Consider the following 12427-nt stretch of genomic DNA (forward strand, 5'->3'; position numbering starts at 1 on the left):
GCACTGTAGTCTATGAAGCACGTGAAGAGTGCCCCCTTAGAGGTTTTTTCAGCGTCGGACAGAAGGGTTAGCGCCATGATGTTGGTTGAGGTGCACTGGCCGCTGCGGAATCCAGATTGGGTTGCTGCGATGATGTTTTTTCCTGTTGCCCAAGATGTTAATTCCTCCAAAATGAGGCCTGCATAGTATTTGGCCTCTGTATCGATGAGGGTAATAAGACGATAACTACTTGGGTCGTTCTTGGCTCCCTTTTTGTAGATTGGGCTAATTATTGAGCCTCTCCAGGATATTGGTATGCTGGCCGTTCCTCTTATTGCGTGAAATACTGGTGTCAGAGTATTGCACCAGAAGGCTGGGTCTTGCTTGTATAGGATCGGCGGTATCCCATTGGGACCGGGGGCCCCCTGGAGTTTGCCTTTCAAGATTAGTTTCCTTAACCTATCTGGGTTGATCTGGGGTAATATTTCTTCTCGGTGCGCGATTGGGTCCAGTATGGGTGAATGACCTCTAGCCACGACTGGGTTTTGGTCCTCGATTGGTTTAGACCTGCCGGCTTGGTTCTCTTTGTGGGGGAGTGTGCCCAGTTTGTCGAGGCTCTGATACCCTGCGTCTGACCTCTCTCCCCCTGTTGGCTTGATCACTGCTAGGTCCGCTGTGTTAAAGTGAGCTGATAGATGAGTAGCCCAGTCAGATTCGGAGATGTTAGAGTCAATGCCTTTGTGGCCTGGTTGTTGGAGGCTGTGGATGATCTTCCAGAAGCCGGACCTATTCTTCTGTTTGGAGTTATGGAGGATTTTTGCCCAAAGGTCCTCATTTAGTTGCCTTTTTCTTTCCCAAGTCTTCTTTTTTAGCAGTGCTTTTAGGTTGCGAAGGTGCTTTTGGGTGCCCTCGATGTTAGGATGTTTTCGGAGTTCTTTGAGGGTCTTTTTTATTTCTTTCTTTATGTTTTTTGTCTCTGCAGTTGTTATTTTGCCGTATGTGATCCTGGCGATGTTATTGCCTTTTTGGGTTTTTATCTCTGTTGCGTGTTTGACTCCTATTTCCGTGACGAATCGAGCCCAGGCGTCGAGGGGTTTTTTGTTTGAGCTGAATGTCTGATGTAAGATTATTTTCGCGCTATTTAGGAGTTTCTCGGGCTCGGTGGGTTTACATCTTATTCTTCTGTAGTTGATGGTGTGTTCTGTAGCAAAATATCTTCTTGGAACTGCTTTATTCACGCTGGTCAATTCAAGAGTGGATTCTAATGGCAGGTGGTCGCTTTGGGTGCTGTATCCTATCTTGAACGAGCTTATCTTCTCGTACAGTGGGAGAGATACGAGCATGAAGTCGAGGTGTGAAAAGGTGTTTGATGAGAAATAAGTCGGTGCTGGAGGAATGTCCTCAGTGAGTCGTCCGTTGAGCACTCTCAGGTTTAATTGCTCGAGATCTTGTACAAACTGGGTTGCGGTTTTGGTGTATCTATTTCGGGGGGGGGAGAGATTGGCTTGGGATTTTCCAGATGGTTTCCATTTCCTTTGTCATATTGTCCGTGGTTTTTTCTCTGAAAAGGTTAAGGTTAAAATCTCCTGCCACAAGTACGTTTTCCATGTCCCCCTCGGCCATGAGCCTTGTCAGTTCTTTGATGAGTTCACTTGACCCTGATTTTTTGTGCTTCGGATGGATGTATGTGTTTATGACGTGTAGCTGTTGAATGACCTGTTCGTTTTTAACTGCAAATGATATACACTGTATTCTGTTTGGTGGGGTGATGTTTGCTCTTTTTGTTTCCGTTGCACCAATGGTAGGTATTGAGGAGAGTATTGCGAGTCCTCCTGAGCATCGGCCATAATGAGAGCCTCTGGTTGCCGGATGGGTCAGGGTTGTATAGCCTTGTAAAGGGATGTCATTTGGTTCCCATGTTTCCTGAAGTAGGATCAGCTCAAAACTGTTTAAGTAATTTTGTGTGTCTGGGTCATCCAGTTTGGTTGAGAAACCATTAATGTTCCAACTGCATATTTTGATTTTAGTGAGGGTGGCCGTTGGGTCGGGTGCTAAGGGTGGCACTTTTTGTCAGTTGGAGTCACCTCCAGGTATAGTTCGTGTGATTTTAAGACTGCGTGATGTTGTTTGCTGAGTGGAGGGCTTGTGAGATAGCGGCGAATATTTGTCAAACCCTGGTGAATGACTAAGCGCTCCTTTTAGTATTGATTTGACCGGTTGGGTGAGTTCTTGATTCCTTTCTTCAAGGAGCAGAGTGGGGTAGGGTGGCTTTTTTTCTGCTTCGAGTCTGATTCCCCACTGTGAAAAAATGGGAGATTCTTCCATAATTAGGTTTCCTACCTCCCTTGATGACCATGTGGTCTTTGTTGTTTCATTTCCTTGTGGGTTGAGGGTTGATTGAAATTCGAGTGTTAGCAGATCGGTGGTTTTTATGTTTTTTAGTTTCTCGATTGAATTAATGAGCTTTAAAATGTTGCCCCTGTTTAGAGTGTCCACTCTTCCTCTGGAGATGAATTCTGGAATGAATAAGATTGTGTCCGAGTCGTTTTCCCCCAGGGGGGATGTTTGCTGGTGCTTTTGTTGCTCGGTTTGGGTGTTACCGTGTGGTTTATGAATGTACGCTGTTGTTGTTCTGCTATTCAATGTCACACCCTCCGGTTCCTCCTTTATCTGGCTGCTTAACGAGATGTCGGCACTTATTGATCGGCGGTTCTGTGTTGTATCACTGGTGCCGGTCTCATGTTTGTTACAGGTGCATTTTTCTGAGGAGTTTTTTGATGTAGCTTTGGTTTGGGTTGGGTTGGGGTCCTCTCCGGGCTGTCTGCTTGCTTTCGGGGTTGATTGGGTTGTTACCGCTTGATAGGCCTGTTGCTCTTTTTGTTCCTGTCCTGGTGGGTATCCGGTTGTCGGTTTAAATGATTGGCCGACAGGGTTCTGTTCTAAGTAGGGGCTGGGGGTCTCTTTTAGAAGTGCAAAGGATCCTATTCCTACTTTTGTTGGTGTCTTTGTATGTAATGAAATTATGGGTGGTAATGGGAGATTTATAGGTTCCTTGTGGTGCTTGCTGTCACCTGGCTGCTCCTTGTCCCTTGGTCTGGTGAGTTGACTGTGCTCTTCTCTACTTTTCAATTCTGTTGTTTTCTTGTTCCAGCCCTTTCTTTTTTGCTTACGTCGGGCCCGTGCGTTAGGTGGAATTTCCAGTTCTTCAACTTGTCCTCTTTTGAAGATGTTCCGAGGCTGTTCTTCAGGTGAGCTTGTTATGGGTGGGGGCAGGCACCACTGCGTGATTGTTTTTATTTTGTGTGGTTCTTTGCTGTTTACTGTTGCCCCTTTGAGATGAGTGTTGTGGTGCCATCTCGTTGGTGATGGGGATTTCGCTGAAATTGGTTTTGTTGCTGACTTATCATACCTTTCGATTATTGAGGGCGGTTTTGTGATATTTGTTTTTATGTCCTCCAGAAGGTTTCCCAACATCGTTGGTAGAGATGATAGTTTGTCTATGATTGGGGAGCAGATGCAGTTGGTTCTTTCAATTTGAATAAGGTTAGCTGACTCCTGTCCTCTTTTTATTAGTCCGTTAAGGTCAGCTAGTTTTCTGTCGATCCCCATAGTGGCCTCTGCTAAGCTTTGTAGGACTGACAATTGTAGATCGAGTTTATCTGATTGATACTGAAGTGCCATTGAGGTTAGCTGTGCTGTATTGAGTAGGGTTGCCCAGAAGAGGTTGGGGGGATCTCTGGTCCCCTCTGTTGGGAGATGGGAGTTTTCTTCGCTGTTGCCATTGGTGGGTCCTGTGACGTTGTATGTTGCCACTAACTCGCTCCATTCTTGAGATACCAGGAAAGACATGTCCCTATCTGGGGAGTTTTGGTCCCCTCTTACTGTGTGTGGTGGCGGGTTTGCAGGGTCAGGTTTTGGTCCCGGTGTGTCGGGGGCCGCAGTGTGGTTTTGAGTTATTTGTGCTGTATGGGCGATGGGTGCTAGTGGAGGTACTGATTCTTGAGTTGTTGGTACTTCTGCCGCCCCTTGGTGTGTGTGAGGGGAGGAATTATTTGGAGATAGGTGTTTTTTGTTGCTATCCGGCCCCAAGGGCCCTGGCAGCTCTGACAGGTGTTTCCTTGATGTGTCCTCCTTTAGTGAGGGACTTATTTGGATTGTTTCCGCATAACGTCCATCACTACTTCCCTTAATTGGTTCCTCTGATAGGGGGGCTTGGCTGGTGGCGCCTTCTAGTGACTCCTGCCTGCTGGTTTCTATTACCCCATTGTACCCTCTGCCTGCTTCGCCTGCTTCACCTCCTGCGTAGTTCATTTGTTCCCTTTGGGTTGGAGCATTGTGAGTATCTGCTTCTGAGTAGCTCGTAGTTTGTGAAAAGGCGTTATTTGCCTTGGCGGGTTGTAGTGGGGATTTGGAGGCCTGTTATGGAGTCATTCGAGGAGAAGATGACATTTCCTGGATTTTTTAGGAAGGCAAATTTTGTGTAGATTTTCGGCTGAAAATTGTGTTTTGTCTCTGTTTGCTGACCCGCAACATTGAGTAATTGGTGAGTGTTTTTCCTTTTGTTACTTCTGGGTTGTTCTGGAAGTTGGATTTGGCTGTGATTATTGTCCTTATCGGATTGTTGACAGCCGGTTTGCGGAACGTCGTTTATGGTAGTGTTGAATTCATTCCTTGTTGTTTTGTCTTTTTCTTTTTTACTGTTGGTAGCTCGCTTATTTTTTTCCGGTGATGCTGAGCTCGTAGTTGTGTTGTTTCTTTTTCTTTTGGCTGGTTGCTTTGTTGGAGGTTTCCGTTCCCTGCCCGACCTCATGGTAATCCCGTGAGTTCCCTCCTGGGGCGCAGGAAGTCACTCTGTCTCTCTGTGTCTCCGTGTCTTTGGCGCCGAGACTGTGGTGCTCCTGCTTCTGCTGCTATGGGCCGGTGTTCTGGTGCCCTTTGGCGCTGCAACGGTTTTGCGTGAGTTGCAGCGTTACAGGCTTCTCGGGCTTCTTTCCTGCTGGTCTGAGACGCTTGTTATTGGTGGGCTGTTTGCGTAGTGTTGTGAGGGCTGTTGACTGTGGTCTATTGGCTTCACCAGCAGCCGATTGCAATGCTTCACAATGCTTCACGTGTTCAGCCTAGGGGAGGTGGGGCAGAGGAGACTATTACAGGTGCCTGCCGCTGGGAGCCTCAGCTTCCAACCTCCTGCTGTTGTTACCTCGCCCCCTCTCACTGTTCTTTGCTGGCTTCTCTCGCGCTCGCTGTCTGGTAGGCGCTTTTAAGGGGGGAGTGTGGTGGGGTGCGGGAGGAGAGTGAGGATGGAGGTAAAGGAAAAAGTTATTGAGTACTCACTCTCTCCACCGTGGTTGCGCTCGCTCGCCGCTGCCAGTGGTCGTCAGGTTGGTCCCCCGGACGATTTCCAAAAATTCCCTGGAACTCCAAATCCAAGTTGTACTCTCAGCCGCCCGCCTTTATTCGCGGGCAGATAGGTTGTGTTAGCTCTGCACTTAATGTTGGCTGCTGTTTTAAATGGCAGATAGCAGATGGTGCTCAGCTACTCTGCTTCGTTGAAATTCCCGGTCAGTCCCCTTCTGTGGCTCTCTGCTGCTCTGCTACTCACGCTCGCGCTGGCTCTGTTGCTGCCTGGATTGCTGTCTGTCTCGGTTTACACGCCTCTTGCTTTACATGGCTCGAGATTCTCAGCCAGAGAAGGAGAGCTGAGGCAGGGCGCAGGGCAGGTATACCAGGCTGGGCTGCTGGCTGCTGGCTACTAAACGCAGGCTGCCTCGAGCTCGTACCTGCTCCTTCGCTGCCTGGCGCTTGCCGCTTACTGTAAGCTTGCTGGGAGCTGGAAGCCAGGCCAACTGTCTGAGCTTTCTCCGGGTGTCCCGAGCCCCCAGGTTCGCGAGGTGAAGGCTCCCTGTCACTTGCTCAGTGAGCTGCGAGAGCCTGGGCGCAGGGTGCCAAGTTTCCACTTCCCCTCTCAGTGTTTTCTTCGGCCTCGGCCTCGGCAGCAAAAAGGCAGCAAAACGGCCCGGCGAAACGGCCAGGGGTGCAGCGTGCAGCGTGGACGCGGACGAAGCGTCAGTTCAATCCTGCTGGCGTTCCTACCATCCCATCTTGCTGAGCACCGGGAGCACCGGGAGCCTTTACCGGGTTACGGGGGAGCCGGTGGTGGCCAGTCCGGGCCGGGAAAGACCTTGAGGGAACACCGAGCGAGGGTTCTTCTCGCTGCTGCCGAGTGTGCAACTGGCGTTCTGTTCGCTTCAGGAGCTGCTTCTCTGCTTCTCTGCTGCCTGAGAGAACTTGATTCACCAACCTCTGAAACGTGGCAGGTGCATTTTTCAAACCAAAGATTATTACAGTAAACTGCAAGTGCCCTCCAGGGGTTGATAATTCTGTCTTAGGTTTTGCAGCATCTGTGAGTCTGATTGGCCAATAGCATATAGTCAGGTCAAAAGTGATGAGATGCCTGTTAGTAGACAGATCATCTATACATTCATCTGCCCTATGGATAGGATGGGGATCAGTCATAGTGACTGCATTGAGACCTCTGTAGTCTACATAAAACATAATTTCTCTCTTTACACCCGGGGAGTGAGTTTGTGGCACAAGGACTCCTGGACTGGCCCTAGGGCTATCTGATAGCTCAGTGACCCCCAACTCCAGTCTCTTGTGGACCCCTGTCCTGATGCCATCTCTGACATGGTCAGGGTGCGTGTAGATTTTACTCTTGATAGGCAGACTGTCGCCTGTGTCCACCTCATGTGCATATCAGGTAGTCTGACTGAGTGTCAGGAAAAAGAGTTCAGGGAACTGACTGAGAACATGTCTGCAGTCAGGTTTCTGTTGGACAGTCAGGCTGTCTGTCAAGACTTCTTCATAAACTGAGCCATAAACTGGATTGTGTGAGAGGAGATCAAGGAGAGGGTCACGTTCTTCCTCCTGTCCCTCATCAGTAGCCATGACCAAGCTTATGTCAGGTGGTACACGTGAAGCACCCTGTGGGGGCTTCTAGGAATAGCCAGGTCAACCGAATAGGTCACCGCGAATTTCTTTTCTAGGATGGTATGGGGTCCTCTCCACTTGTCTTGGAGTGCTCCTGTTGCCATAGGCTCCAAACCCATGCTTTCTGCCTTGGCTGGTAAACAGTCAGAATAATATGTTGTTTATGCCACAGCTTCTGAAGTTGTTGGCTGGCTGTGAGAAGTTGGCCCGATATGCAGCGTTCGCTATTCTAGCGACCGCTATGTATCGTTCCAAACGACCCTTATGGTGATTGGTTGTAAGTCAACCTATAGACCAGCTATCCTAGTAGCGTGGATACGAGCAGTCTAAGGCTAAAGACTCGAGAGGGCGCGTTAAGCCAGCTGTTTACCACACATGTACCCCTTGAACACCAAGTGAAAGGACACCACACAAGTGTTATGAAAAATAAACAGGATATTTATTAAGATTCACAACAGCCCTGGACTCTTTATGAGGACAGGGTACTAAGCACAAACCAAATCTCTTAGGAAAATACTTCAAGTGCACAATTAAAACAAGTGTCCGAGGACACGGAAAGTTTAGAGGTCTCGGGCGGACCCGATAAGGCAAGTCGGAAGCGAGGGACTCGGGACCCTAGAGTAAAGAGGCTATGCAGGCACCGAAATGCCGAGTTACCTAGCCACGAGGGCTGCGGCTGCACAAGTCTTACAGGCGTCGGGGTCTTCGCTGACGAGCCAGGAGCCGGAAGAAAAGGAGTTGCTGGCCGGCGACCAGTGATGAATAGTTCGTAAAGATCCAAGCCTGGATCAGAGATCGTTGACACCTGAAAGCAGAGGGGACCAAGTTCGTACTACTAGCCAGTAGTCAGAGGGTACCAGGAGGGCACCGGTTGGCCGTCACCTCGACCAGGTGAGTGGGCGACGCTAGGCTCTGCAGTCTCACGGACCAGGAGGCGTTGTCGGCGACCAGGATGGAGGTGCGAGCTGTCCCACGAAGGATGATGCTGTCGGCGTCGCTGGGCCCAGGATTGGGGCAACAAGCCTTGGCAAATCTCAGGGCCACGTGGTGGGCCTAAGATGGCGTCTTGAATGGACCAGGAGGGTCCGGGATGCTTCTCGCAAAGATGGAAGCAAGGGCCAGTCTGGAGCAACCAGACCAGCAGTGTTGATTGTCGGATGTCGTCACAGAAGGGCACAAGCCAGCGGCTAGTGACCAGACAACGTGCTGAGCAGCGAGCAGAAGGGCCCCACGCAGATCGTGGAGATGCTGGGAGACTGCACTTCGGTGCTGGAGCGGCTCAGGGTCGGGGCTTCTCGGACCCCAGAGCACTCACCAGAGAATTACTTCGATGGTCGTGCTGGTTAAGAAAGCGTGCAGGTTTTGATGATGGCCGGTCCCTCGAGGTCTCGTCGCACCCACAGATCACAGCTGAGCTGATGACGTGGGTAGAGGTCAGAGGTGCCAGGGAAGCCGGTTCTCGTCGAGCTGGGCCGTCGGATCCTTGAGGAAGGACTTGCAGCAAACCGTAGAGTTCTTAGATGGTGCCCGCTGATGCAGGGTGACTACTCCTTAGTCACAAGGGAGAAATCTTGAGAAGAGTCTTGAATGTCCTTTCGTAGAAAGTAGTTCTTGATTCAAAGATGATCTAATTTGGAAGGGTCCCCGCTCCGGCCTTTATCCTAAAGAAAGGGGTGGGTACATGACTAGGTCCTGCCCTAAGGGTGGGACCAGGAAGGGGGGTAGTTACACCCCTCTCCCCTGCCGGACTTTCCCCAGGCCAGGGCTGGCGCCCCTGGAACTGGTTCTGACCGGCAGATGCGTAGTGAGCACCGGGGTGCCACTCCGCAGTCACCTTCTCGCAAAAGCCCTACCTACCCAGAATACACAAACCCTGTCTGGGACGGTGCGAACACCGCCCTCGACAGGAAACCCTTTGTCCAAGCGCTCCTCGCTGGAAGGACTCCCAGCAGCAGGAGGTCAGACTCGTGTCTGTGGTGGCAGCATCCATTTTGTGGAACTGAGGCTTTAGTTAACTTTAACCGGGGTTCATAGTTACGTACATGTCGTGTCCCTCTAGGAGGGCGGAATGCTAACCTCGTCGCCAGAATGGGTGAGAGGGCAGCATCCCGATTCGTATGACACCTTACTCGACATGTCTTGATAACGCGACACCGAAGTTACCGATGTGGTGCGCGTTATCATGGAACAGCCATTGGGTCTTTGCTCCGCAAGCTGCAACCGGCTCGGCTCGGGCCAGAGCACAGTTCACACGAGCCCACGCACTCTGCCTTCAGGATTGTCAAGGCCTGCCATAGGAGTGACTGATAGGAACTCGGGTGTCCATTGTATGGTTAGATATAGAGCTACTATACCTATAGCAAAGGGTGATTACACGACTCCGCCCCAGCTGTCATGCAGCCAGTTGTGTCAAATTTGGGAGGCCAGCCAGGGGTGGCATAATACATGCTGCAGCCCCTGGCGGCCCTGGGTACACCTATGCCCTGAGTTACAGGGTCTGATAAGGTGGCCCAGTACCAATTGGTAAATGCACCTAGGGTACATATCGTAATTTAGAAAGAGAACATCCAGGCTGTGGGTCTGATTAGCAGGCCCACAGCCAGAGAAAGTCGTAAACCAGTGAAACAAAAGCAAAAAATCTGGGTGATCATAGGATTGCAGACCCTACTCTCCTACATGACCCCCCCCCCAAACGTCGGAACAATAAGCTAACCTTGACCAGGTGAGTCTTCTTGTTCTAAGTGGAAATATCTGGAGAGCCCATCGGCATTGCCATGATCAGTACCAGGTCTATGTTCCACTGTAAAGTCCATCCCCTGTAGGGAAATGGACCACCTAAGCAGTTTGGGGTTTTCACCCTTCATCTGATTTAGCCACAAGAGGGGCTTATGGTCGGTCTGAATCTTGAAGTGAGTGCCAAACAAGTATGGCCTCAGCTTCTTCAGGGCCCAAACCACAGCAAAGGCCTCCCTCTCAATAGCTGACCAATTCTTCTCTCTAGGGGCCAGCCTTCTGCTTATAAAAGCAATGGGCTGGTCTTGACCATCAAAATTCAGTTGAGAAAGTACAGCTCCCACACCCAACTCAGAAGCGTCTGTTTGGACAATGAATGGTTTGGAGTAGTCTGGACTCTTAAGGATAGGCGCCGTGCACATGGCCTGCTTTAGGTCATCGAATGCTTTTTGACAGCTCGCTGTCCACTGAACCTTTTTTGGCATTTTCTTACTTGTCAGTTTGTTTAATGGTGTCACGATGGAACCATAGTTCCTGACAAACTTTCGGTAGTATCCAGTCAGGCCCAAGAAAGCTCGAACCTGAGTCTGGGTGGTTGGAGGAGCCCAGTCCCTGATTGACTGTATCTTGCTCTCCAGTGGCTGAACCTGGCCTCCACCTACAAGGTGGCCCAGGTATACAACCTGTGTCTGCCCTATCTGGCACTTGGTGGCCTTGATAGTGAGGCCTGCTGCTTGCAGAGCCTCTAACACTTTCCGCAGGTGGACCAGGTGATCCTCCCAGGTGGAGCTAAAGACAGCAATATCGTCTAGATATGCCGCACAGAAGTCATCCAGCCCAGTAAGGACTTGATTCACCAACCTTTGGAAGGTGGCAGGTGCATTTTTCAGACCGAAGGGCATCACCACGAACTGATAATGCCCACCAGGGGTTGAAAATGCGGTCTTAGGCTTGGCGTCCTCAGCTAACCTGATTTGCCAATACCCAGCTGTCAGGTCAAACGTACTTAAGTAGTTGGCCGAAGCCAATCTATCGATAAGCTCGTCTGCCCTTGGTATTGGGTGGGCGTCAGTCTTAGTGACTGCATTGAGACCCCTGTAGTCTACGCAGAACCTCATCTCTTTCTTACCGCCCGGGGTGTGAGGTTTCGGCACTAGAACTACGGGACTAGCCCAAGGGCTATCCGAGGGTTCAATGACTCCCAGCTCCAACATTTTCTGCACTTCGCTCTTGATGCAGTCTCTAACGTGATCAGGCTGCCGGTAGATTTTACTCTTGACGGGCAAGCTGTCACCAGTGTCAACCTCATGGGTGCACCAATTGGTCTGACTGGGTGTTAGAGAAAACATATGTCTGAAAGACTGAAGAACCTGTTTACAGTCTTTCTGTTGATGTTCGGAGAGGCTGCCACAAAAGACAACACCATCTACCGATCCATCGTCAGGATTCTGAGTGAGCAGGTCGGGGAGAGGGTCACTCTCCTCCTCCTGTCCCTCATCTAGGGCCATGAGCAAACTCATGTCCTTCCTGTCGACATATGCCTTGAGCCTGTTGACATGAAGCACCCTGTGGGGGCTCCGGGGAGTTCCCAGGTCGACCAGGTAGGTGACCTCTCCCTTTTTCTCCAGGATGGTGTAGGGCCCGGACCATTTGTCCTTGAGTGCTGCTGGGGCCACTGGCTCCAACACCCACACCTTCTGTCCGGGCTGGTAAACAGTCAAGACAGCCTTTTGGTCATGCCAAGCTTTTTGGAGTTCTTGGCTGGCCTTAAGGTTTTCAGATGCCTTCTCCATGTATTCAGCCATCCGCGAGCGGAGGCCAAGCACATAGTCCACTATGTTGGCTGCAGGCTTTTTGAGAGGTCTCTCCCATCCTTCCTTCACCAAACACAGGGGTCCTCTTACAGGATGTCCGTACAAAAGTTCAAAAGGGCTGTAGCCAACCCCCTTCTGTGGGACTTCTCTGTAGGCGAACAAGAGGCAGGGGATCAGGACGTCCCATCTACGCCGAAGCTTTTCCGGTAGTCCATGAATCATCCCTTTCAAGGTCTTGTTGAATCTCTCAACAAGCCCATTGCATTGTGGATGATAGGGTGTAGTGAACTTGTAGTTGACACCACATTCCTTCCACATAGCAGTTAAGTAGCTCGACATAAAGTTTGCACCTCTGTCGGAGACGACCTCCTTAGGGAAGCCCACTCTGGAGCATACTCCAACTAGGGCTCTTGCCACAACATGTGCTGTAGTGGTCCTAAGGGGAATAGCTTCAGGATACCTGGTGGCATGATCCACTACCACCAGTATAAACTTGTGCCCTGATGCTGTTGGTGGTTCCATGGGACCGACGATGTCGATCCCCACCCGTTCAAAGGGCACCCCCACCACAGGCATTGGTATAAGGGGGGCCTTTGTCGTGCCACCTGACTTACCACTGGCTTGGCAAGTGACACAGGAGCGGAAAAACTCCTTGGTATCTTCGTTCATATGAGGCCAGTGAAAGTGTGAGACAAGCCTGTCCCACGTCTTCGTCTGGCCTAAGTGACCTGCTAAGGGAATCTCGTGGGCCAAGGTAAGTAGGAAACCTCGCTGAGACAAGGGTACAACCAGCCTCCTGGTCATGCCAGGCTTTGGGTCTCTTGCCTCAGTGTACAGGAGTCCGTCTTCCCAGTATACCTTGTGGGTACCTGTGGCGTTCCCAGCAGCCTCAGCAGCAGCCTGCTGTCTGAGGG

At 50.7% G+C, this 12427-nt stretch overlaps 1 protein-coding gene across 1 annotated transcript in view; it reads left to right on the forward strand.

Annotated features, from left to right (window-relative positions):
* LOC147725117 (GTPase IMAP family member 7-like) overlaps positions 1 to 12427 on the forward strand; it is a 140743-nt gene that overhangs the window by 48863 nt on the left and 79453 nt on the right. The window lies entirely within an intron of this gene.

The sequence above is a fragment of the Lissotriton vulgaris genome, chromosome 4_1 (genome assembly GCF_964263255.1).
Source record: "Lissotriton vulgaris chromosome 4_1, aLisVul1.2, whole genome shotgun sequence".
In the NCBI taxonomy this organism is placed as follows: Eukaryota; Metazoa; Chordata; class Amphibia; order Caudata; family Salamandridae; genus Lissotriton; species Lissotriton vulgaris.